The sequence below is a fragment of the Pseudophryne corroboree genome, chromosome 3 (assembly GCF_028390025.1).
Source record: "Pseudophryne corroboree isolate aPseCor3 chromosome 3, aPseCor3.hap2, whole genome shotgun sequence".
In the NCBI taxonomy this organism is placed as follows: domain Eukaryota; kingdom Metazoa; phylum Chordata; class Amphibia; order Anura; family Myobatrachidae; genus Pseudophryne; species Pseudophryne corroboree.
In genome coordinates, this window is record NC_086446.1 from 473,270,651 (window position 1) to 473,297,744 (window position 27,094).

The window sequence follows — 27,094 nt, forward strand, 5'->3', positions numbered from 1 at the left end:
ATATGTCTGTGAGTATACAGTATATGTATGTATACACATACAATTAAAGGGATGTAGCTGGCATCCCAGTGGATTCAGAATACTGGCACCAGAATCCCGACAGCCGGCATCCTGAATGTTAGTATACCGGGGAGGGTTAGGGTAAGGGTAAGGAGTAAGTAATTTCTAGGATTAATATATTTCATTCAAAATGTCGGTATTATGGTGGTCGGGATGCTGCAGTCGGTATTCTGACAAGCGGCATCCCATACCCAACCCCAATATCCCCAGCAGACTCCATATACAGTATTATGCATTATATATAGATGGCACTCAAGGGTCCGGATGTAATGGCTTGTGAGACTGAACTCGTACAGTTTTTTACAAAGCAAAACCAAGCAGGTTTTGCCTTGTAAATGTTTGCTGCTTTAAAAAAAACCTACGAGTTCGTCCGGAGTCTCGGAGCTCCAGCCGTCTCGCAAGCCATTACATCCGGCCAAAGGACTTTTACATTTGGTGAGTTTTGATCAGAGATGTGCTGAAAAGATAGACAGGGGAGGCACTGCCTCACCTGCCATAGACTTTTTACTCCAGAGTTTTGGCTATAAAAATTATTAGAATAATGCAAACTAGATATTTCCAACAAATGATTATTATTTTTCATATACTTTATACAGTCAAAACTCTGGCACAAACAGTAGTATGACAGGAAAGGCTCTGCCTCACCCACCACACGTCACTGGGCAAAGTCTGGGACTGGGGAGCAGTGAGGTGTGATAGGGCAGTGGGCTGTGATGGGCTGCAATCGCACAGGTCACTTATGATCATTTTAACATGATGAACACTAGACAGATCCCACTTTGCTTTATTAGTATCTACAATTTATTAATATCCCTACCAAGACCCACATTACATTAGTCCCAAGTAATATTAATATCAATACCCATAGCATTAATAATCCCCACGCCTGCCACATATAACATTAATCCCCCCCCCTCCCGTACACAGTATCCTTAACATAGCACTAACACTGAACCACCCCCTCCCTCCCATGTAATATTAGTACCACCACCTTCGATTAGAATTATTCCACCACATGACACTTACACAGAACTCAGGGGTCCCTAAATAAATTCCTGAAGGACACTGCAGTCATCCTTTTATAGCTCCCTCTTTCACAAATGTCTTTGTAACAGAGGATCACACCCAGCTTGCAAAGCAAATATACATTACAGTACAATGTCAAACAACTCAAGTTCAGTAGGATTTTTTTCCATTTAAATTTGTGACTATTACTAGTGCTTTTATATAAGGTCAATGTTAAACACAATAGTTCATTAAAAGTAGACTGAAAGCACAGAGAGAATATTGCAGTAGAAGTAAGTGCGTAGGAATGAAGAACAATGGAGAGAGAAGGTGGGAAAACAAAGATGAAGATAAGAGATTGGACTTTATGTTAGTTTGCCAATTCCACTAAACTCCCCACTCCATCCCAAAATATCCCAAAATATGCCTATTCTGTCATAAAAATTAAAATAGCCACTTCCAATCGCTTCAATACTCTGAACTCAAATTATTGGTAATGATTTTATAACTTGGGTCCCGATTCGCAAGGCGGCCGATTATCAATCGACCGTGCATGTGTACGTATTGTAAAAACTGCAAAAATATCCAGCATCTTTTTTGATCGATCAGAATACACAAGTTGATTTACAGTAAGCCGACATTTGGGGGTGGTAACTGTCCATTTTCTGGGAGTGTCAGTAAAAACGCAGGCGTTCCCAAGCGTTTTCAGAGAGTGTGTGTGACGTCAGCTCTGGCCCCGATCAGCCTCATTCTATAGCACTGTAGGAGTAAGACCTGGGTTACGCACAGACTGCACAGACTGGAAACATAATTTGATGGTGAGTGAGTTGCAAACAGATTTGCAGCTGACCAGCGTTCTCAGAGATTTTCGCAAGGCATACGCTGACTTGCACGGGGCGTGTATTCACTCTGTCTGGGCGGCGACTATCTGATCGCAGCCCTCTGCAAATTCGCAGACAAAACGATCAGGTCTGAATTAGGTCCTTGGTTGGACGCATGAATTGCTTATAAAGGGTTACTGCATATTTGACCAAATGTTAGTAAATGACCCTAACTTATTTATCAGGCATGTTCACATAATAAAATGTCAGGTATTTAGATTCCAGCAAATCTTCTTCTGACCAGTGAGACAAATTCTCTTTGGTTTGGCTGCCTTCCCAGAGGGGGAATCTGATACTTCAGACCATCCAATCTCTTGACAGGTCTGCATGCCAGAGACCATCATTTCTCAAGATGCTACAGGAACAAGCTGTTATAGAGTATGGCACTGTAGTTCAGAAATGATGATAGTGTGCGGTTTCTGAGATAATTTACATACTGCATTTAATGGTCCTAAACCCACAGTTATTGGGTATATTTTATATCTAGTTATAAATATTTCAAATTGCAATATATCACAATGATATTGTATTTTACAAATCTAAGACAAATGAAATAAGTCATTATATGAAAAATGTTGCTTGCATAAATACTCATGCCCCGTATCACTGCCCAGGTCGCTAGCTATTGTGCCTGGCGAACGTTGGCAGGTTTCTTTTTTTTTTTTTTTCAATTCTCTGTATTTTTCCACATTTCTATCCCTCTTTTACTTTCTGTTCCCATCCCCCTATATGTCTTTTCTCTGTCCTTGTCTTTCTTGCACTCCTCCTCTACATCCCATCTCACTCCCTCCTTGGTTTTTGCCCCATGCTATCTTTCCTTTTTTGTCTGTTTTCTCTCTACAGTATATATTTATCATCCCACTCTCTCCCCTTTTCTTTATCTCTTGCCTCTAACTGTATGCGTGCTTCTTTTTAATTTTGAGAACTGTCACCACCATATATATATGATTGTGCCTGACATGTACGCCACTATTGTTTCAGTTTATACTAGGTTTATTACCACTTATCTGCTGACCCTGGTTCAAATATCATTGTCTCCCTCCCTCCAAAGTCTCCTTTCATCTATAACCTGGGTGACACCAAGATTTGGCTCTAATATCTGCTTTTCCAATCACATTTTCAAACGGGCGCTCAAGACCTACTTCTTCACCAAACCCAGTCCTAACCCTCCTGTCTATGCTCACTGTCTACCTCGTCTGTGTCACTCTGGTCTGTTAGCCCCTCACCTTTTAGATTGTAAGCTCGCAAGAGCAGGGACTTCTTTCCTCATGTGCCTTTCCTTTTCTTACTTACACTATCTTATACTCCATACTCTCTTTGATGGCACCTAACCCCGGGTTTTCTATACCTGTCCTATTTTGTCCTGTACTGTAAGTGCTGTTTTCTTGTTTGCTCATTTGATTATGTAATAATAATAATAATATAATAATAATAATAATAATAATAACAACAACATAATGGCTGAGGACCAGCGGAGCTCTTCTGGTGGCTTATGGAAATGTTCATGGAAATATAATTAAAATATATATTATGAGTGCAAAGTCTCAGGATTGCTCATTGCAGGTTGATTCTCCCAAATTCATATTCCAAAATATGTTATTTTTTAGCACAGGTTAGAATGTTTTCTGATGGCTCCGTGTGCACAAACTTTGTTTCATGAACAAAATTATTAAAAATATTGAAGAAAATTACCTTCAGGACATGTTTATAACTATAAGGTATATATGAAAAGGGCCATACCTAGGGTAGTGCAACCTGTGTGCCTTGGCACAGAGCGCAACAGGGCGGGAAAAAAAAATCAGTATTGCAGCTGAGCAGATCTATGTAGTGTGTAGCTGCAGGGGATTGGGTGTGTGGCTGAGCACTACATACCAGGGGCGGATCCAGAAGAAAATGATAGGGGGGCACCATGGAAGGGGCAAGTACATTTGCGTGCGGCTTCGGTGCATGTGAGGTGGCGCTTCTTATACAATGCCCAGAGTTGTAGCGCTCATTATGCAATGTCCACTGTACTGGTAGTGCCTCTTATATAGACCCCATAGTAGTGGTGCCCCTTATGCAATGCCCGTATTGCCCCCAGTAGTAATGTTGCCTGTAGTAATGCCCCCAGTCATTTAGCGCCCTAGTAGTTATGCCCCCAGTGGTAATGCCCCTGCAGTTATGACCCTAGTAGTTTACCCCCGCCCCCTTTGGTTTAGCCTCCCAGTGGTAATGCCCCCAGTAGTTTGCCTGCTTGTAGTTTAGCCACCAGTAGTAATGCCCCCCTGTAGTTTGCCCCATTGTAGTTTAGCTCCTGTAGTTATGCCCCCCTTGTAGTTTAGCCCCCAGTAGTTTGGCCCCTGTAGTTATCCCCCAGTAGTTTGGCCCCTGTAGTTATGCCCCCAGTAGTTTGGGCCCCCTGTAGTTTAGCCCCCAATTAGTAATGCCCCTGTAGTTAAGCCGCCAGTAGTAATGCCCCTGTAGTTACGCCGCCAGTAGTAATGCTCTCCTATAGTATGCCCCCAGTAGTTAGCTCCTTTGTAGTTGGCCCCCAGTAATAATGTCCCCCAGTAGTTTGCCCCCAGTAGATGCCCCCAGTAATAAATGTCCCCCAGTAGTTTGACCCTAGTAGATGCCCCCCAGTAATAATGTCCTCCAGTAGTTTGCCCCCAGTAGTAATGCCCCCTAGGAGTTTGCCCCCCATTGATGACCCCCCAGTAGTAATGCCCGAGTAGATGCCCCCCAGTAAAAATGTCCCCTAGTAGCTGCCCCCAGTAGTAATGCCCCCAATAGATAACCCCCCAGTTGTAATGCCCCCAGTAGATGCCCCCCAGTAATAATGCCCCCAGTAGTAATGCCCCCCCCAGTAGTAATGCCCCCCCAGTAGTAATGCCCCTTGTTGATGCACCCCCAGTAGTAATGTCCCCCCCGTAGTTTGCCCCCAGTAGATGCCCCTGCTGCACTAAGGAAGAAAAAACCATCATACTTACCGAGCCCCGTTCCTGCTTCGAGACCACTGCAGTCCTCCTCTTGGCGTCCGCTCCTCAGTCAGCACTATGAGAGAGATGTCATGACTGACGTCTCTCCCATAGCGCACGCCGCACAGTGACAGCGCCAGAAGCCGGAGCTCAGTACTGAGCTCCTGCCTCCGGCTGCCGCTGTGCAGGTAGACAGGGCGCCCGCTGGTAACACAATCTCAGCGGGCGCCCGTCATCTCCCTGTGCGGCGCCGGTGCCGGGAGGGGACGGGGGACGGAGGCCACATATGACAGGGGGGGCACGGGCCCGAGTGGCGGATCCAGGGCCCCCTGGATCCGCCACTGCTACATACAGTAGATCTGCCTAGTTGTAATGGTTTTAAACTAACAAAAGTACAGTAACTTCAATAGTTGGAATTCCCCTAGCTCTTCTAAAGGAGCAAACATGAGTAAAGTGTCTGACTGCAATATAAAATGCGCAATATGCATGTGCACCCAAACAACAATTGAATTGTGAGAATTGTTTGGGCATCAAAAAATTCCCATTTAGACGGGATTATTAGACGCCCAAAACAATTGAATTCACACTTCTTCTTTTTTTTCAAATGTGCCCTCCGCAGACAATAAGACTGTGCCAGGTCTTTTCAAGACAAAGGGAAGTGCTGAAAGGATTCCTGCCATAAAGTACAAGCAGGATGGGGGAACCAAAATTTTGCCAGAGAGGTATCTGACTAGTGTTCCTGGAGACGCATAATCAGGACCGGATTAAGAACCACATGGGCCTGAAGCTAAAAATGCTTAAGGGCCTATTCAGAGAAGAAGTGGAGCTGTAACCAGTGTGGTGTGGTGTGGCCAGAGCCATGAGGGCGTGTACACCCTAAACAGTATGTGCCCCAATGTCTCCCTAAATATATAAACATAAAAAATTATAATTTTGTGAGAAAACTACAAAAACTATTTTAATATATATCATTTATGATTGTTTGGCCAGCTGTGCACCTGGACATCATCCTGCTGCCAAGATGATGGGCCTATTTTTATGTGGAGGCCTGGAGCTGTAGCTCCATCTGCCCCATTGTTAATCTGGCCCTGCACATAATCAGCATCTAAACAAGCCTTGTGACAACAAAAGAAACTTGCTCAGCCTATAAAGGGTGGGGGCTACTGGAAGGAGTGTTTTTGTGGAACTATAATGCTCAGAAGGACACACTGCTGTGTGTTCACTCTCCAAATGAGTAGTGGTCCCATCTTCAGCTTCATGTGGTCTCCCCCACCCAGAATGACCTAAAACCTCAGCCTAAGGTTATTTTAGGTTTTCTGACACTCCTTTTATTTACATGAAGTTAATTGTGCATTCTCTACTTGTATGTCTTGCGTATTACTTGCATCAGGTTGGCGTATCTGAGCGTAGACTGGGGCGGGGTGCTGTAACAGTAATTATTGCTAACAGGATTATGTATCACACTATGGGAGCGATGTAATGAAGTCTTGGTTTGGCGGCCATGCGGGATGTTTTTTTTTAAAGGGGCAATCATGTACAAGGCATGGTTTAGCCTTGTACATGATTTCCCCTTTAAAAAAAATGTCCGAATTCTTCCTGTATCATGCATGGCCGCTGTACTCGTACTTTATTATATCCCGGCCTAAATATCTGCTTTTGTTTACACCATCTCAGAATTGTGTTAACAGAAAAGACCTTGATGAAATATTTTTTGTTAGTGCAACTTTCTTCGTGGCTAGTCACTTGCTGATGTTACATTTCTGTTATAAAACCAGGGCCGGATTTACTGCTTGGCAAATAGGCACCTGCCTATGTAACATAGGCACTTGTGGCGGGCTTCTATGAAATCCAGCCCTGACCATCACAAAGGTAATTGTCCTTTTAATGTTTTATAGAGGCTCTGTAAGGAGGCTCAGGTCAGTAATATCACTAATACTGGGGGTGTAGTATGGTATGCCGGCGGTCGGGCTCCCGGCGACCAGCATACCGGCGCCGGGAGCCCGACAGCCGGCATACCAACAGTGTGGCGAGCGCAAGTGAGCCCCTTGCGGGCTCGCTGCGCTCGCCATACTATTTTATTCTCCCTCCAGGGGGGTCGTGGACCCCCACGAGGGAGAATAAGTGTTGGTATGCCGGCTGTCGGGATTCCGGCGCCGGTATACTGTGCACCGGGATCCTGACAGCCGGCATACTGAAGACCACCCAATACTGGCACTGGCACCGTTACTGTTCCTCTGTAAATCATGTTCTAGAAGAGCACCGCGTGACATCATGAGATCATTGGGGCCCGCCCTGCACTCCTCACACAGTAGACAAGCACAGCAGTAAAGTGAGGAGTGGAGCATCTGGAAAGTAGATAAGATAGTTCAGGGGTAGATTGGGTGGGCCACCAGAAAAATGCCTTACTCTCCGCTGGGCTTGTCTCCTCTCTCACTACGACAGTACCTGGGTCCCCCACCACCGATTACAGTGATAGCACTGTGGCCAGGCTCAGGGCACTGCTTCGGCGCATCAGTGACAGGCAACCTGTGTGGACTCCGTGTACTACAACACACAAACTGTCTGCACAGGCTGCCTGGGTAGAGGGGGCAGGCAAAGAGTGGTTGCACGTCAGCAAGGGGGAGCTGATGCAACACAGTACAGACCCGCTCTCTCTGACGTTTAGTGAGCACCACATCTGTAAACTAAGCACAAAATGATGGATGGCTCATGGCTGCCGTCCTGATTAGTCTCCAAACCTCTTTCGACACTGCACTCAGCACTGAACTTATCTCATGCACTCTGAGCTGTCAGTGTCAGCTATTATGGCACAATCAGGCTGTGTCATGGCCACCCATTCCCTTTACTGGGGTCTACTCTTGGCTTGGAGTCCCAGCCTGCCACTCATAAAAAGCTCCACACTCTCCTGACCACATACTGATAAGCTGCTGCTGAATGGCTTCTTCTGGTGAGAATAGATGTGTGTGTGTGGGGGGGGGGGGGGGGGGGGGGGGGGTGAAGGGATGGCGGGGGAGTAATCAGTACTGAGTGTAGGTGTAGTTAATGCACAGGTGCTGAGTGGGGGTGTTACTGGGTTTTGCTGGTTAATAGGATGAGAGCTACTCTGATGCATGGATTAGGACTGAGGAAGTGAGCAGGTCAGTTGCAATGAGCAGAACAGTTGCAATGTGCAGAACTGGAAGACATCCTTGGAGTACGGAATAGGTGATGCGGTCAATATGCCGGCTGTCAGGAGCCCGGCAGCTGAAATACCAATGCCATAACTCCGAAAAAGGTTAGGAGACTGATGCCAGAATCTCAACAGCCGGCATCCCGTCTATAGTAAGTATACCGCGAGGTTAGGTTTAGGGTCGGGGGTGGGCTAGGTTTAGGAGCCACCTGGGAAGGTGGGGTAGATTAGGGTTGGGCTGCTGGAGGGGGGAGGGGGGGGGGGGAGGGATAGGCATCCCCAGGGAGGGTTAGGCTGCGGGGAAGGGAAGGTTAGGTTTAGGAAGCTGGGAGGGGGACTTAGGTTTAGTCACCACCGCAGGGAAATCAGGGTTAGGCACTGAGGGGGAGGTTAGGATTAGGCTGCGGGAAGGGATGGTTAAGGGTAGGGAACAGGGAGGAACACCCTTAACTCACCCCTGCCGGGATTGCTGTTGTGGGTTCCCGGTGTCTGTACTATGAATGCCGGGATCCTGTGTGCCGGGATTACATACTGAACCCTTGAATAGGCAGCTATTTTATTACCACTCACAAATGATGTTGAGTAATGGTAACCTGTATAAATTTAAACAGTGATCAGAGCTTTTCATATGACTTTAATATTTGACCTGTCGCTCCTCATAGATGTCTGTTTTGTTATGATAAAAAAAGAAACATATTACTATTTACCAAATGATGAAGTTGCTGCAGTTTTTTTTTTGTACAAAACATCTGGTTTTGGGAGCAATAAATCTAAATGCTAGGGTGAAGGATTACATTAATATAGATGTGTACCAGCTTTTTATGTTAGAAGGACTAAGGGGGACATCAGGCTCGTTTCTAGCCAATTTGGCTCCCAGTGCGAGATTTAAAAATGCACCCCCCCCCCCCATTCACATAAACAAAAATGTGCCCCCCCCCCCCATATACGTCTAAAAAGTAAAAGCATGCGCGCAATGAAGGGGGTGTGGCCTCGTTAAAATGGGTGTGGCTTCGTTGAAATGGGCGTGGTCTCATCTGATCTCATCATCACGGCCACCACAGGGGGAAAAAAAATCCCCATTTTACACATTGCAGCAGGCACATGTCCCCATTTTACACATTGCGGCAGGCACGTGTCCCCATTTTACACATTGCGGCAGGCACGTGTCCCCATTTTACATATTGCGGCAGGCACGTGTCCCCATTTTACACATTGCGGCAGGCACGTGCCCCCATTTTACACATTGCGGCAGGCAAGAGTCCCCATTGTACACAGTATGGCAGGCACGTGTCCCCATTTTACACATTGCAGCAGGCGAGTCCCCATTTTACACAGTACGGCAGGCAAGAGTCCCCATTTTACACAGTACGGCAGGCACGTGTCCCCATTTTACACATTGCAGCAGGCACGTGTCCCCATTTTACACATTACGGCAGGCAAGAGTCCCCATTTTACACAGTACGGCAGGCACGTGTCCCCATTTTACACATTGCGGCAGGCACCTGCCTCCATTTTACACATTGCGGCAGGCACGTGCCCCCATTTTACACATTGCAGCAGGCAAGAGTCCCCATTGTACACAGTATGGCAGGCACGTGTCCCCATTTTACACATTGCAGCAGGCGAGTCCCCATTTTACACAGTACGGCAGGCAAGAGTCCCCATTTTACACAGTACGGCAGGCACGTGTCCCCATTTTACACATTGCAGCAGGCACGTGTCCCCATTTTACATATTACGGCAGGCAAGAGTCCCCATTTTACACAGTACGGCAGGCACGTGTCCCCATTTTACACATTGCGGCAGGCAAGTGTCCCCATTTTACACATTGCGGCAGGCACGTGTCCCCATTTTACACATTGCGGCAGGCACGTGTTCCCATTTTACACAGTACAGCAGGCAAGTGTCCCCATTTTACACAGTACGGCAGGCAAGTGTCCCCATTCTATACAGTACAGCAGGCAAGTGTCCCCATTTTACACAGTACAGCAGGCAAGTGTCCCCATTTTAGATAGCATGGCAGGCAAGTGTCCCCATTCTATACAGTGTGGCAGGCAAGTGTCAAGTGGGGGGGGGGGGAGGAAGGTAGAGGGAAGGGGGAGAGAGATATACAACTTACATATCAAGAGGCTCTTCCCGCTCCTCGGGGCGGGCAGCCTCTCCTTCCTCGCACCGGCCGCCGGCACCTCCTCTTTTCAGCTTGACTCCCCCTCCTCTTCCCGGGTACACCTGCTCGGGGGGCGGAGTTTCGCTGAATGACGCAGTTGCGTCGTGACGTCACGACGCAACCGCGTCATTCCACGAAACTCCGCCCCCCGAGCAGGACTATTCGGGAAGAGGTAGGAGGGGGTACTTAGGGACCCGCAAAGTGCCACAGTGGGCGCCCCGTGCGGTTGCACGGCTCGCCCGCCGCAAGAAACGGCACTGGGGGACATGTACTAAGCAGTGATAAAAGTGGAGAAGTGAGCCAGTGGAGAAGCTGCCCATGGCAACCAATTAGCTGCTCTGTATATGTTTAAAGTATGCAAATTATAAATGTTATGTCAGTGCTGATTGGTTTCCATGGGAAATTTCTCCACTGACTCACTACTCCACTTTTATCACTGCTTAGTACATGTCCCCCTAAAAGAGGGATGTAGCTGTGCTGATTTTCCTGTTAGGAACTATGGGGGTCATTCCGAGTTGTTCGCTCGTTATTTTTTTCTCGCAACGGAGCGATTAGTCGCTAATGCGCATGCTCAATGTCCGCAGTGCGACTGTGCCAAGTAAATTTGCTATGCAGTTAGGTATTTTACTCACGGCATTACGAGGTTTTTTCTTCGTTCTGGTGATCGGAGTGTGATTGACAGGAAGTGGGTGTTTCTGGGCGGAAACTGGCCGTTTTATGGGTGTGTGCGAAAAAACGCTACCGTTTCTGGGAAAAACGCGGGAGTGGCTGGAGAAACGGAGGAGTGTCTGGGCGAACGCTGGGTGTGTTTGTGACATCAAACCAGGAACGAAACTGACTGAACTGATCGCAGATGCCGAGTAAGTCTGGAGCTACTCAGAAACTGCTAAGAAGTGTCTATTCGCAATTCTGCTAATCTTTCGTTCGCAATTTTGATAAGCTAAGATTCACTCCCAGTAGGCGGCGGCTTAGCGTGTGCAAAGCTGCTAAAAGCAGCTTGCGAGCGAACAACTCGGAATGACCCCCTATATAATTTATTAAGGTACAGTATAATGATGCCAGTTTGTAAGAAATTATAAATAATAATATCAAGTACATTTTTGTATTAGGAACACTGATATGTGGCATATTGGCCCTCATTCCGAGTTGTTTGCTCGCTAGCTGCATTGCAAACGCTAGGTCGCCGCCCTCTGGGAGTGTATCTTAGCTTAGCAGAATAGCGAACAAAAGATTAGCAGAATTGCTACTAAATATTTTCTTGCAGTTTCTGAGTAGCTCCAGACCTACTCCTAGATTGCGATCAGCTCGTTCCGTTTAGTTCCTGGTTTGACGTCACAAACACGCCCTGCGTTCGGCCAGCCACTCCCCCGTTTCTCCAGACACTCCCCCGTTTTTCCCTGACACGCCTGCGTTTTTTAGCACACTCCCGGAAAACGCTCAGTTACCACCCAGAAACGCCCCTTTCCTGTCAATCACTCACCGATTAGCAGTGCGACTGAAAAGGATCAACAGCAAAACTGCTAAGTTTTTAGTTAAATAACTAAGCGCATGTGCACTGCGTACCATGCGCATGCGCATTTAGCAACAAATCGCAGCATAGCAAAAATCGTCAACGAGCGAACAACTCGGAATGACCACCATTGTGTATTGGGGACATTAATATGTGGCATAATTGGTATTGGGGACCAGGGGTGCTTCAAGAGAGGAGGAGTCACATGTGCACACTCTGACTGGGCCCCCTCCTCTCTAGCTGGCTGCACTGTAGACTAGGGCACTAGGGTCACTAGGGGACCCTAGTGCTGTCCCAGAGTCTAGTGTGCATGTGCAGGTGTCCGTGAAAATGGCACGGTGGTCATTTTCCCAGTGATGCCATTTCCCTGGTGATTTCGGCAGTACTGCTGCTGCCAATGTGGGACTCCGGAGGGTAAGTATTGAACAAAAATGGGCGCAGGGTGTGCGGTGTGAGCCACCTGGACTCCAGTGGCCCGTGTGCACCGCACACCCTGCACCCATTATAAATACGCCAGTGTTGAGGACACTAATGTGTGACATAATTGTGTATTTGGGACACTAATGTGTGATATAATTGTGAATTGGGAACATTGATGTGTGGCATATTGTGTATTGGGGATAAGTATGAGATCCTGGCGTATGGTATCCGGCGTTCGAAATACCAATGCTGGGATACTGAAGTTGAAAATACCGACAGGGGTGAGTAAAGGGTGTTCTACCCTCTCCCCACCCCCCTAACCCTAACCCTCCCTACCCGCAGCCTAACCCTATCCCCCCCCCCCCCCCTTTGTGACTAACCCTTACCACCCCCTGGAGATTCATAAGCCTAACCCCTCCATCCCCGCTGCCTAAACCTAACCCTCCCACCCCATAGCCTAACCCTAATCTCCCAGGACGCAGCCTAACTTTAACCACCCGCAGCTTACCTCTGGTGTGCCGCTGTGTTTCCTCGGTCGGGATCCCGGTTGTCGGGATTCTGATGCCGGGATGTTGCTCCCTTTCTGGATGCCGGTGTCGGCATTCACACTAGTGTCGGGAACTCGGTGTTGGTATTCTGACTGACGGGTTCCTGACTGCCGGGGTCCTCACTGCTTCCTGTGTATTGGGGACACATGTGTGGCATAATTGTGTATTGGGGACACTGATGTCTTGCATAATTGTTTATGCACAATATGCCACGCTGTGTTTTTGTGTTCCTTTTGTTTGTAATGTAGGTAGTGTATGAAACTTTAAAAAGTTGAATATAAGGAGGTAAAATGGCAAATAATGTAAGGAGCCCAAATCTGGAATGAAAATACAGTGCTATGGTTTGTTTGATGGAGGGAGGCCCGAAACCTATATCTTTCATAGGACCTTATGAGATCTAAATCCAGCTCTGTATAAAATACATGCGCACAATGGGCCTAATTCAGGTTTGCTAGCAAAGCGAAAAAGCACACTAATGGGTAAAACCATATTTTACTGCAGGTGGGACAGATGTAACATGTGCAGAGAGTTAGATTTGGGTATGGTGTGTTCAAACTGAAATCTAAATTGCAGTGTAAAAATAAAGCAGCCAATATTTACCCTGCACAGAAACAAAATAACCCACCCAAATCTAAGTATCTCTGCACATGTTACATCTGCATAATCTGCAGTGCAACATAGTTTTGCCCATTAGGGTTCTTTTTGTTGGCAGAGTGTTCTGGGCAGTGACGTCAGTCCACACACTTAGTGACTTAAACAGTAATTCAGGTTTATTTTGTGAACACAGGTGACTCAGATGTAACACTGATAACGGTAATCAGGAGCCCATATATCACACAAGGTAACAGCATTAGGTAGTGGTACTTATCAGGAGATGCCTGTGGTGGTGAAGCGTGGAAGACTGCACAGCCGTCCAGTCTGACTCCCACTGTAGAGAAGATGATGCATGCACTGGACCACTGTAAGTCTCTGTAGCTGAGCTCTGCTCCCAGTCTCAGCTCTGCACACTTGTACACCAGGACTCCTTCTCAGTCTCTGTGTGTCACACTCTCCTCACACTCTCTGAGATGGAGGAACAAGAACTGTATCATATAACTCCGCCTCCGAGTAACTCCTGGCACTAGAGGTCTAACACTAGGGGATGTACCCATAGACTGATACACAGAAGGAGACAGGTACAGAGTGCACCATATCCTAACACTCCCCCTCGCTCAAGACTGTCTCCGGTCACAAGTTTAAAGAACATGACATTTTATCAAACAACTCAGTAAAGTCACTCCTGAAACCGAAAACATAACGTGAAGCAAAACAGTATGAATAAATCAACATTAGCCATATTCTAGTCCACATTCAATCAGGAATGCAAGTAGCAAGTGTGATGACAGTCCTTTTGTCAACATGTCGGCTATAATTTCTTCACTTGCAACATACTGTATTCCACATTGACGGACTTGTTTTCCCCCAACTCATTAATGAAATTATGTCTAATATAAATGTGCTTAGCCCATCCATGATGCTTTGTGCTACAAAAAAAGATCAATTGTTCCATTGTTATTACCCTTTATGTTGATGATCTCACTGTGGTAAGGAAGATCTAATTCACATAAAGTCTCTCTTATCCAAAGCGCTTGTGGCTTAACAAGAAGGTTAAGGCAGCAATGGATAAAAAAAAGCGGGCTTTCAAAGCATTTAAATCTAATGGAAAGGAAGAGTCTTTCAAGTATTACAAGGAATGTAGTAAGAAACCAAAAAAAGCAATAAGAGCAGCTAAAATGGAAAATGAAAAGCAAATTGCTATAGAGAGTAAAACCAATCCTAAATTTTTTGTAAATACATAAACGGTAAAAGGTTAAAAAAGGAGAATATAGGTCCATTAAAAGATGAATTTGGAGAATTGATAAATAACGAAATAAAAGCGGAAATACTGAGCACATTTTTTTCATCAGTAATCACCAGAGAAGAACTGATGGTGGGAGTAGAGCATAACAATTGTGACAGTAATGATTCATGGGTAGATACTTGTTTAAGTGAAGAAGTAGTCCGAGAGAGACTAAGCAAAATTAAGGTTAATAAATCACATGGTCCTGATGGACTTCACCCGAGGGTTCTTATAGAGCTTAGTTCACAACTAGCACGACCCCTATACTTGATTTTCAATAGTTCAATTAGATCAGGCATGGTACCAAAGGATTGGCGTATAGCTGTGGTAGTGCCATTATTTAAAAAGGGATCCAAAAATCTTCTGGGTAACTATAGACCAGTTAGACGTCTATAGTGGGGATAATATTAGATGGAATTCTAAGGGACAGCATACAGGAGTATCTACAGACCACTAGGATTATTATCAAGAACCAGCATGGGTTTGTGAGGGACAGGTCATGTCAGACTAACTTAATTAGCTTCTATGAGGAAGTGAGCAATAATCTTGATCAGGGAAAAGCAGTGGATGTGGTCTTCCTAGATTTTGCAAAACCCTTTGATACAGTGCCTCACAGGAGACTGATCATCAAATTAAAGGAACTTGGCCTAGGAAAAACTATTTGCACATGGATAAGCAACTTGTTGGATAGAAGGGTACAGCGAGTAGTGGTCAACGGGAAGTCCTCAACCTGGTCCCCAGTAGTCAGCGGAATACCACAAGGGTCCGTACTCGGACCACTACTGTTCAACATATTTATCAATGACCTAGAAATAGGCCTGGAAAGCACAGTGTCAATCTTTGCAGATGATACTAAACTGTGTAAGGTAATTATCTCAGAATTGGATGTGGAGTCCTTGCAGAATGATCTATCTAAACTTGAACTCTGGGCGTCTAAATGGAAAATGAGGTTCAATACAGACAAATGCAAGGTTATGTATTTCGGGACTAAAAACAAACTCGCAGTCTACAATTTAAATGGGGAATGCCTAGGGGAAACAGAATTGGAAAAAGATTTGGGGGTACTCATTGATAATAGGCTTAATAACCATACACAATGTCAAAGCGCAGTAAAGAAGGCAAGTAAGGTGCTAGTGTGCATAAAACAGGGAATTGTGTCAAGGGACTCGGATGTAATCCTGCCGCTGTATAAAGCATTGGTATGTCCGCACCTGGAATATTGTGTTCAGTTTTGGGCACGACTGTATAAAAAAGATATCGATGAACTCGAAAGGGTTCAAAGGTGAGCTACTAAATTGATTAAAGGCCTAGAGGGACTGGATTATGAGGAAAGGCTTACTAGGTTTAATATGTATACACTAGAAAAGAGGCGTCTAAGAGGAGATATTATTATCTTCAAATATGTAAAGGGACATCACAAACAGTTATCAGAGGAATTATTTATTAAAAGAACACAGTTTAGGTCACGTGGGCACTCGCTGCGGCTGGAGGAGAGAAAGTTCCAAATGCAACGGAGGAAAGGGTTCTTCACTGTTAGGGCAATTAGGATGTGGAAATCCCTGCCAGGGAAGGTGGTAATGGCGGACTCTGTAAATGGATTTAAAAAAGGAATGGATACATTTCTGAATGAAAATGATATCCAAGGTTATAATATTTAAAATATCAACATGGTTAATCCGGGGGTTATATGAGTTATAGTAGTTAACTAGTCATAAAACATTATTCAGCGGGTATGTAGAATCATCACAACTCAATACAGGTTGAACACGATGGGCAATTTGCCTCTTTTTAACCTCAATTACCATGTTACTATGTTACTATGCTTTATTTGAAGTTCCTGTGAGCACCATGTACTCTGCCTCTGTTGTAGAAAGAGCAACTGTGGGTTGTTTCCTACTTGCCCAGCTTATGGCTGCACCTGCCAATGCAAACAGGTATCCAGTATAAGAACGTCTATCATCCTCATCAGATCCCCAGTTGGCATCACAGAATACTTTTAAGCTGGTATCTGATAATCTTGTAAATTTCAGCTTTAGTGAACTTGTACCTTTGAGGTACTTTAGTACAAGTTGAGTATCCCTTATCCAAAATTCAAAACTGTATTCTCTTTACTGCAATCCAGTGTTGTCTCCCAGGATTATTTGCGAACTGGCTTGCCCGACTCACTGCATGTGTGATGTCTGGACGTGTCCCAATGCCTGCATACATCAAACTACCAATGGCATTTTGATAAGGGATTTCTTGTATTTCCTCTCTCTCCCTTTTGCTGCTTGGTGACATGGCCTTGACCATCTTTGTACTTTTATCAATGGGAGTACTTACTGGTTTTGCATCTGTCATTCCGTACTTGGAAATTATTACCTCAATGTATGTTTGATGGTCAATTGTGACAGTTCCCTCTTGCTGGTTTTGTACAATTATTTAATAGATGATTTGCAGGGCCTAGATATTTCAATTTGAATCTTTGTTTAAGCTGGTGCTTGACATCAGTGATGTGATCTTCTTGACTTGCCAAAAGTAAATCATCCACATAGCCACGATGAACAACTTTTCTTTGATGGTTTTGTGATATAGGCAGTGATCAGTCTCTGATCTAACAATGTTCATTTCTAGTAATGCTGCATCCAACTTTACATACCAGTAGTGACGTCAGTCCACACACTTAGTGCCTTAAACAGTAACGCAGGTTTATTTAGTGAACACAGGTGACTCAGATGTAACACTGATGGTGGTAATCAGGAGCCCATATATCACACAAGGTAACAGCATTAGGTAGTGGTACTTATCAGGAGAAGTCTGTGGTGGTGAAGCATGGTGGACTGCACAGCCGTGCAGTCTGACTCCCACTCTAGAGAAGTGATGCATGCACTGGAACACTGTAAGTCTCTGTAGCTGAGCTCTGCTCCCAGTCTCAGCTTTGCACACTTGTACACCAGGACTCCTTCTCAGTCTCTGTGTGTCACACTCTCCTCACACTCTCTGTGATGGAGGAACAGGAACTGTATCATATAACTCCGCCTCTGAGTGACTCCTGGCACTAGAAGTCTAACACTAGGGGATGAACCCATAGACTGATACACAGAAGGAGACAGGTACAGAGTGCACCATATCCTGACACTTTTTTTGTTTACTAACAAACTTGAATAACCCAAAATGTACTGTATGTTAAACTCATAAAATATATAAGTAAATTATATGTGGTTCAACTGCGGTACACTCTCTTTAACATGTGCTGGATATGTTCACATGGTTATGCAAACACATACAAAGTAACATTCTTTTCAATATAACATTCATTCCAATGGGGTTGCATCCATAGAAACCCTTTGAAATTAATTAACTATTGAAATGAATGTTGATAGCTCTAGTAAATTAAGTGATTAATCAAAACAGCGCCTTCACCTAAATCTATATCACCACCAGACAGCCTGTGTATCCTACTAATACAAGGTAAGGACTGTCCCTATCATGTGAGTTCTATGAGAACAGATGAGGAGGTGGGGGGGGGGGGGGGGGGGGGGGCAAAATAGCAATCTACTTCTTCTCCCTGAGTCTAGCATCCCTGTGCCGATAGGCGATGGGGCTCTTCCTTCTCCCCTAGGCCTGTGAGGCAGCATTAATGAAACAAATTAGGACCTATGGATTAAATAACATATTTAATGGACCAAAGACACCTCTATATTATATACAAATAGAATAAAACACATATTTTCAAATAATGTTTATTTAAATAATGTGCTATCTAAACCTCTATTCACCAATTTTTTAACAATCTATTAGAACATTCTTCTGATTTTGTGATTCATCAAGACATTCTTCTGTTTATGCAATCCATTGGGATAAAAATGTACAATATAAAAGCCAACACAGATAATCGCTATAAATGTAATTCTCTAAATATCTGTCATTAGGAAATACCTAGCATCTCAGGTAAATTTACTAAGAATAGTATGTAACAAATATTTTCCACAGATAAACACATGTGAGATCTATCAGACATGGGTGCTGTTTTATAGCAAAGACACTGGAATTTACTAGGTTCCTGTAATTTTGGCAGACCAAACACTCTCGAACATGAAGCCTGCACAGATCAGTGAGATCCGTGCAGACTTCTATGTTTAAATGTGTGTAAAGTTGTACAAAATAGAAAAAAAAATTGTGAGGGGTCCTTCTCCACAATTACCAGCCCTAGGCTCTTTGAGCTGGTCCTTGTTAAAAAATACAGGGGGGAAACTGTGTGAGGTCCCCCTGTATTTTAAGAGCCAGCACAGGGCTCTTGAACCAGTCCTGTATCCAATAAATATAGGGGGAAAATACTTTTTTTTTTGTATTTTTGCATCCCGCACCAGGCTTCACTAGCCAGGAAGGTAATGCCACAGTCAGGGAACATGCTTATATTGGTCCATTGGACCTTAACATGAACCCCCCTTACCGTGTCAGCCCTAGATGGGGTTTCCTGGGGGAGTGAGGACCCCCTCAATTTTAGGGGTGCCCCCCATTCAAACACCCAAGGCCAGAGCTGAATCCCAGGGCTATCCCCAGCACCCCTGGGTAGTGGGTGCACAGTTAATATTCTGTGAGTTTAGTTTTGAAAATAAAAATTGTCTTTTAAAAGAGGGACTACAGGTCCCAGCAAGCCTCCCTTGCAAGAACCACAAGTACAAGCATGCGGGGCATTAAGGGCCCGCTGATACTTATAGACCACCTGTAAAATAAATATATATTTTTTAAAGTACTCACCATGATAGTATTACTTTAATAATCACTCTTGCACACTCACACATACTCACCTACAATCTCTGTAGCCAATCACGTCCTCTTCTCTGAGTTGAATCCATGTAACCAGCAAAAACAATTCCCCTCTATGCAACTGAGCGGGACCTGTCTTAGAAGAGCCACCAGTCAATCACAGGGCACCTCCATAGGCTGTGCTGTCAATCAAACTCACCATCATAGACTTCAATGGTGGGAAACCTCCATTGAAGTCTCTGGTAAGAAACGCTACATTGTATCCTAGGATGTTAACCACAAGATTCACCTCTACTAAACTTGTGGTTAGTGATAGAAAGCCTGCATGGATCTCACTGATCTGTGCAGGCATCTCTGAACATGCTGTTGAGGGGTACGTCTATTTGAAAAGTGCATTTTGATCTGAGTTTCCAAGATTCATGGGTGCGTTTGCAGAAATAATTTAGGTAAATTCCCATGTTTCAGTGTTATCTAAGGAAATTACATACAAGTTTGACAGTTGGTCACATGATCGTATGTCCCTGTTGACCCATGTTTTCACTGGCGTATTTATAATGGGTGCAGTGTGTGCGGTGGGGGACCTACACATGCTGCAGACATTTTTTTGAATACTTACCACTCTGGAGTCCAGCACCTATTACAGCACCGCTGCATAAATCGCTGGGAAAATGTCTGCTGCGCCATTTTCCAAGAGATATGCGCATTAGGATCTGAGAACTCTAGTGCTCAGACTCTCTACAGCACTGCCCCGGTGCTGGGTGCGGGCTGAGAGGAGGGGGCCGGTACGGAGGAGGCTGCAATCGGGCCTCCTCCTCTCTTAAAGCACCCCTGCATGTTTTGTACTTCTATTTGAACAAAAACTCCTGTGTGTGTTCTTTAGTAAATTTACATGTTTGAAAAATGCCTAAATGCCCAAACACTCCTGTTTTTGCCAGCTCCAGCAAACATGGAGCTTAGTAAATTTACCCCTCAATATCTCAAAACAATTTCCCCAAGTTCACTGCTTATTATTAGTTAGGGGCGGTATGTAATAAAGCATAAAATATTGTAAAAAACCCCAAAATCCAATTTTCTGGGTTCTTACCACATTTCCATATGCCTTGTCCTTTGTGAAATTAATCGCATATGTAAGTACTTATTAGATTAGTATGTCGGCGGATGGGTGGTGGCTATTAATTAAGAGCAGTTTCATTTGCTTTGATGGATTTGTTTTCTCACAATGGATTACAAATACAGCAGCCTTTCCCATTATATTACAATGCCCTCTCCTCCTAACACTATCCCTGACATCAGTGCTCCTTGTTCGCATCTTTCTTTTTCCCACCGCAACTCAGATCCTGTCTGTGCAGCCACTCTGTAGGTTCAGGCTCTAAGTACTGTTTTGTCTTCTACATCCACCACTATCCATCATTGTTGATTCTACTGGCCATAGTGAGTCACCCTATCCTCTATTTCCCCTTACCCCCTTATTTTGTCTTTGGTTGTTTTGTTGTATTACATTTATAGTCTTTGTATTTATGTTTTCTATTTGTTATCAATGTACAGTTCTGCAAACACCTTGTGATGCTCTATAAATAAATGATAACAATGCACCACACACTCGGCACCTATTATAGATATGCCACTGCGTGATTGTTCCTTGCAGTGAATATGTTTGATGTGCTCATATATCTCCATGTCTGGCAGTAACAAACACCTAAAAGCTACCTCTGTATTCTGCTGTATGTACTGTAATGGGCCCTACACACTGATAGATCCCCAGCCGAGCTGCCCGATGGCGGATACGGCCGACAGGCGACCCGGCGGCGGGGGGGGGGGCAGTGATGGGGGGAGTGAAGTTTCCTCACTCCCCCTGTCACCTGGCTCCATAGCAGTGCAGGCAAATATGGACGATCTCGTCCATATTGGCCTGCATGCACAAGCGACGAGGCACCAGCGATGAACGAGCACGGGGCCGCGCATCGTTCATCGTTGGTGCCTCCACACTGAAAGATATGAATGGTATCTCGTTCATTAATGAACGAGAGGGTTCATATCTTTCACTGATATCGCCCAGTGTGTAGGGCCCATTAGTCCTCAGTTCCATCGACCTGTTTCTAATTATACGGTTTCCTCTGTCCACCAGGTTCCAACTCCAGCAACAAGCAACTCATGATGCACCATAAAAGATGACAATCTGATATGGGACAAATAAGTATTAAAAGTTTTTTTTGGTTTATTCCAACGAGCGTGTGAACTAATTAAACCATGTGTTCACAGACAAAAAATCCGGTTACAGCATCATCCACTTTATTAAAATTAGAGCCTCCATAAATCTGATAAAGTCTTTGTCCATTCAGATTAAAACAAATACTTGATAGTTCGGCACATTATTTCAAATGTCACCCAGAGCTCTCTCTTATTGCATAATAATGAAATGGCACTGCCAGCTGAGCGGGCATAACTTGATTCCGTGTAGCTGCAAAGCTCTGGCAAGTTCTATTGAGATAACAAAATGTGGTGTGAGTTATACAGACATGCACATAATACAGGGATGTCATCTAATTGCGATTAAAGTCTCATTAAGCTTAAGTACATAAATGCTAGTAGGTTTTCAATACCAATAAGTCTTTCCTCTCACATCCCTTTCCTCTCAGTGTGTTAGATTGGACGCATTAACTGTTCACCATAGAAGAGAGTTACATGCACACAGAAGAGATGGAACAAATCCAGTTTCAGTCTTCATAGATGAGAGGCTACATAGCCATCCATATTAGGGAGAGGTTTATTAACAGAATTTACTTGGGTCAGCAATTCATCTGTTGTCCGACATATGGCCAGGCACAGACGTGGATGTTCTTTATCAGAACTTATTTTTAATTGCTGTGAACACCCCTCCTTTCTCTATGCAGGTTCTGTTTCAGGTCATGGAAAGACAGTTAGCACTTGCAGCTTATGGCCAGACCAGGGGGCTCTAGAGATGTCAGAGGAATAGCTCAGCTCCAGTAACTGGAGAGAGGAAACCTGACCCTCGCTAAATATAAAGACATCAGATGAACTTTTATCTCGCATATTAGCCAGCGACGCTCTCTTTCCTTGTCTCTACCGCAACAGCATAGTCTATGGCTAAATAAGCTTTGGAACAGCATGTGATAAAGTAATCTATTTCTGTGTCTTACAGATGTTTTATCAAAGGCTTAGAAATATTGTGTTACTAAAGGCAGCTAAGACTTTATCAATGACTTTATAAACCCATACAAGTGTGCTGTCTGTCTATCCCCATATCTGTACTTTGTGCCAGAACTCACTTAAAGTTATAGGTTGATCCAAGATTCATAGAGCCTGATTCTTAGTCAGACCCAATACCATTATTCCCAAATAGTTGAGGGTTTACAACTGTTCATGCATCTAAGTCACTAAAAGGTTACACAGTGCATCCATTCCACGTCTGTATGTTACATAACTGGTGACGGACTCAGCCACTTACTTGCTTACTCTGACGGAGGTTCTGCAACTAGCATGGGGCAGGTGCAAGTTTAGAGTTTAGTGCGTTCAGTGGTAGCATTTAAAGATGTACAAGTGGAATTGTTGCAGCTAGTGATGCATAAAGTGGACGTCCCAGTTCTTGCACATTCAAGCTCACACTTGTACACCAGGGGAAGGGCTGTAACTAGCATTAGCATACAGTTTCTGATGTGACAACAGCACAAGGTGGTTGCAGCGGCATGTGACTCAGAATCAGCCCCAAAATGTTTGGATGCTTATTTTATTCATTTCTCAAACTGTTTCACTGATTTCTACTTGTTTCCAGAAACAATTCTAAGGATCAAAAATTATACCAAAAAAAGACGTCCATACTGTCTACCTTTGAATGCCGTAAAAAAAGCACTGGAATGATATGAACAAAAAAAAAAGGTCTCCAAGGGCAACATTTAATCAAATTTAATTGGTTTAGTGACAACTAACTGCATTAATCAAGTGACAACTAACTGCATTAATCAGAGACCATTCTAGGCCAAGTGGAGCCTATGGAGAGAATTTTCCTTGGTGTTCCTCCCGCACTGCACCCATAGCCTCACACTCACACTGCTTCATAGCCTCACACACACATACAAACTGCCCCCTTCACAGATTACACTGCCCTCACACAAAAGGCCCCCTCACAGACCACACTGTCCCCCCTCACATATCATACTGCCCCACTTACTCATCTAGCCCTCACAGATCACACTGTGCCCCCTCATAGATCACAGTGTCTCCACACAGCGACCCCCCCCCCCCTCACAGATCTCACTGCCTCCACACAGGCCCCCCTTACAGATGATCATCACACTATTTCCACACAGCCCCCTCTCTCACAACTCACACTGCCCCCCCCCCTCATTTCACGCTGCTTTACTTCACAGATCACACTGCTTCCACACAGCTCACCCTTCAAAGATCGAGCAGCCTCTTCCCAGATCACACTGCTTCAACACCCCCCCAGATCACACAACCCTCTCCCTCAGAGACCACGGTGCCCACCCTCACAGACTACACAGCCCTCCTCACAGTTCACAATGCCATACTCCCCTACCTACCTCACAGATCGCACTGCCTTCCCCTGCACACCTACTCACTTTCTTTCCTCTTCATGACTGTGACTCTGGCTCCCATGGTCCACTACTGCTTGTGGCCCCACCCAGTGCCTGCAGTCAAGAAGGACCTTCAGATGAAGCCACAAAGGCGATCTTATTGACAACAGTTCACGCAGTGACTGTGAACACAGGGCTACGTTAGGTGCCCTTCAGGCTACAGATAGCCAGATTAAGGGGTGGAGGGGGGTGGGGGGGGGGGTGCAGGAGATAATGTACCCCGGGACCCCCTCTATCAGGGGCACCACGGCCAAAGCACACTGACATCACTAACTCTCCTTCTTGTGCAGCAGCAGAACAGGAAGCCAGAATGCAAGCAGAACCATGCACAGTGCAGGCAGAAACACAGGAGTATCAGGTTTCATGAGCTACTGATGGAGTTTCCTGACGAGAGGAGAGATAGGTGGGGAGAGAGAGGTGTAAGTAACCCAGGAATCCCAGTTTCTCCTCCCCGCCTGGGTGTCTAAGTCCTGTGTAACCTGTTATCTAATGAGGGTCTAGAAAAAGACACACACACAGCCCTCCTCAGTCTTGTCCCAGGGTGTAAGTAGTACAGAGGCTGCTGCTATTCTTGCATATGACAAGGTAAATTATAGATTTTATTTTTCTATGTATATTTTACGGTTGTTTAAGATATCTTTTGTCACAACTGAGGGCCTGAGCTGACGGAAGGCAGCCTCAGTTGTAGGGGCTGAGATGTACCGGAACCTGGGAGGTTGTATCAGACCCCTGGACATGTAAGTAACATGAAGAGAAACCGCCCGAAGGCGTGACCACGACAACTTGAGTAAAAGTCAATGATATTTATTTATGACAAACTCCATGCATCACAGTAGCAGTAAAAGTAACATAAAAATCAGCAGAGAAATAATAATACAGTTCCTGGGTACTACAGGGTGGCAGGGGCCACAGAGCTCTGGTGGTATGAGACAGTTCTTATTATCTGCAAGTTGGAAAGTCCTTACCAGGCTCAACTGTAGCAATGAGGAAAGCCCAGGGTCGTACCAGCTGGTGTTCCAGGGAAAGCTGGACTGCTGTAGATAAAATGCTGCTGTGGGTACTGGTTAGAACCAGACAGGTGTTGGCACGGAGTGGATACTGGCTGGAACCAGTTAAATAATAAATAAAGCTTGAGAGCGATGCAATGTAGATGAAATGTAGAATTTGAGAGCGGAGAAATAATAATACCGGTGGAGAGTGGTAAACTGCAGAAAGGACACCGGCCCTTTAAGAGAAGCTGTACACTGCTGGAAGCTGAGCTGGAAGCAGGTGATGTTGTAGCTGGAAACAGGTGAGTCCAGTATGGATCGGAGAGTCAGGCTACACCGCAGATGGAATGCTGGTGCGGGTCTCTATAGCAGAAGTCTGGAGACAGGAGCTGGAACCTGGAAGACATTCACAGAAGAGAGACAAACTGGAACTAGGTTTGACAACCAAAGCACTGACGCCTTCCTTGCTCAGGCACAGTGTATTTATACCTGCAGCAAGGAAGGGATTGGCTAGGCAATTATGCAGATTAACAAAACTGACAACAGATTGGAGGAAATGATCAGCTGACAGAATCCAAGATGGCTGCGCCCATGCAGACACTTGGAGGGAAGTTTGGTTTGTAATCCATGTGGTCTGGAAAACAGTAATGGCGGCACCGGCCACCGGAGACAGGAGACGCCAGGCTGACAGATGCACATCCAACCACGCGGACACAGCGGAGGCCGCGGCTGACGTAATCGCCACTCTGAATGCAGAAGCTCAGGGACGGCGGCGGAGGCCGCGGGAGACGCCATGCCAGATGTATAAGGTGTTACTGTGACTGCGTCCAGAGAGACAGGCGAGGATGCGGGAATGTGCACATCAGGATGACAGATGGGATCCGGTCCTGGAGCGCTGAGCCAGCCTTAGGAGGCATCTGATAGGTAAGAAATGGCGTCCAGATACCCGGATCGTGACAGCACCCCCCCCCTTTAGGAGTGGCCCCAGGACACTTCTTTGGCTTTTGAGGAAACTTGGAATGGAATCTCCGGACCAAGGCAGGAGCATGGACATCAGAAGCATTGGTCCATGAACGTTCCTCAGGGCCATAACCCTTCCAGTCAATAAGATACTGAAGTTGACCGTAACGGTGACGTGAGTCCAGGATCTTGGCTACTTCATACTCAACGCCTCGTTGAGTTTGGACTTTCGGAGTTGGAGGAAGTGAGGAATGAAACCGATTCAAGATTAGCGGTTTCAACAGGGAAACATGGAATGTCCTGGGTATCTTTAAGAAGGGAGGCAACTGGAGTCTGTAAGCAACAGGATTGATGACTTGGTCAATTTTAAAAGGACCGATGTAGCGAGGTGCAAACTTCATACTGGGAACTCTTAACCTCAAATTCTTCGTGGATAACCATACCCGATCACCCACCTTGAGAGCAGGAACTGCTCGACGCTTCTTATCCGCAAACTTCTTGTACCTGAACGATGCCTTGAGCAGAGCTGATCGTACGCTCTTCCAGATATTGGCAAACTGATGCAAGGTGATATCCACTGCGGGAACAGAAGTTGCTGGAAGCGGTTGGAACTCAGGGACTTTAGGGTGGAATCCAAAGTTGGTGAAGAATGGTGTTGAAGAAGATGAAGAATGATACTGGTTGTTATGACAGAACTCGGCCCAGGGAAGTAATTGAACCCAGTCATCTTGAGAGGAGGACACATAGATGCGGAGGAAGGACTCCAAGTCCTGATTCACCCTCTCAGTTTGACCATTGGTCTGAGGATGGTAAGCCGTGGAAAACTTTAGCTTGACTTGGAGGGCTTGACATAAACTTCGCCAGAATTTGGCTGTGAATTGAACTCCTCGATCTGAGATAATTTCTTCTGGAAGACCGTGGAGTCGAAAGATCTCTTGTATGAAAACTTGAGCCAACTTGGAAGCTGACGGAAGACCGGTGAGAGGAATGAAGTGTGCCATCTTGGTGAACCGGTCAACTACCACCCAGATGGTATTAAACTTGTTGCACATGGGCAAATCTGTAATAAAATCCATCGACAAATGGGTCCATGGACGACGGGGAACAGATAGTGGAACCAGTTGCCCCGCAGGCGACTGGCGGGATACTTTATGTTGAGCACACTTTGGGCAAGATGCAATAAACTC

The 27,094-nt window shown here is 45.3% G+C and overlaps 1 long non-coding RNA gene across 1 annotated transcript in view; it reads left to right on the top strand.

Annotated features, from left to right (window-relative positions):
* The window catches only part of LOC135056064 (uncharacterized), a 67,259-nt gene extending 45,600 nt beyond the window's left edge, over positions 1-21,659 (top strand). The window contains exon 2 of the long non-coding RNA XR_010243883.1: positions 21,471-21,659. This is a non-coding gene — a long non-coding RNA (uncharacterized LOC135056064). The remainder of the gene's footprint in view (positions 1-21,470) is intronic.
* The last annotated feature ends 5,435 nt before the right edge of the window (positions 21,660-27,094 follow it).